Source organism: Nanorana parkeri, unplaced genomic scaffold, assembly GCF_000935625.1.
Source record: "Nanorana parkeri isolate BGI_ZX_2015 unplaced genomic scaffold, ASM93562v1 scaffold2488, whole genome shotgun sequence".
Lineage (NCBI taxonomy): Eukaryota > Metazoa > Chordata > Amphibia > Anura > Dicroglossidae > Nanorana > Nanorana parkeri.
In genome coordinates this window covers 125,485-126,058 of record NW_017308756.1, presented here as the reverse complement: position 1 = coordinate 126,058, position 574 = coordinate 125,485, and positions in this window count along the sequence as shown.

Sequence of the window (574 nt, the reverse complement as noted above, 5' to 3'; positions counted from 1 at the left end):
GGATCTATTGGCTGGATCAACAAGTACGGACTCAGAAAAACAAAAACTACTCTGTTATCATGACTACGTGTTATGACTACATCATATACACGCCATATACAGCATGTCACATGTTCTATTTCACCCTTAGTAACATGTTAGCATGTATTGGCCTTAGAGTAGAACCATGGTCTCCCATTAAAAGGAAATGTTCTGCAGCACTGGATTATAAGTCCATCTGCACTTATAGCTTCCTCTTAGTCCTCCTCCAAAGTCCCAGAAATACCTGTTGATCCTACCAGTGAAGTCCTACTAATGTAACTTTCCGTGATGGGGTGACAACGATGCTGCACGGCTCCTTAATTCGAGGCAGGGTTGTCGCTCTCCTGTAGGCTGTGCCTGCTTGCAATAAAGTAGGATGAGAAGATATCACAGGGGGCGTGGCTATCAGCATTGTTACTTCTGATTCACAAGCCTGCAGCTTGTCAATCAGCATCTGGCCACACCCAGTCCCACCCACTGCTTCCTGGATCGGCAGCACTGCCTCGGTTACCGACGCATTTGCAGTGGCGGACCTCATGAACAAAGGGTCCTT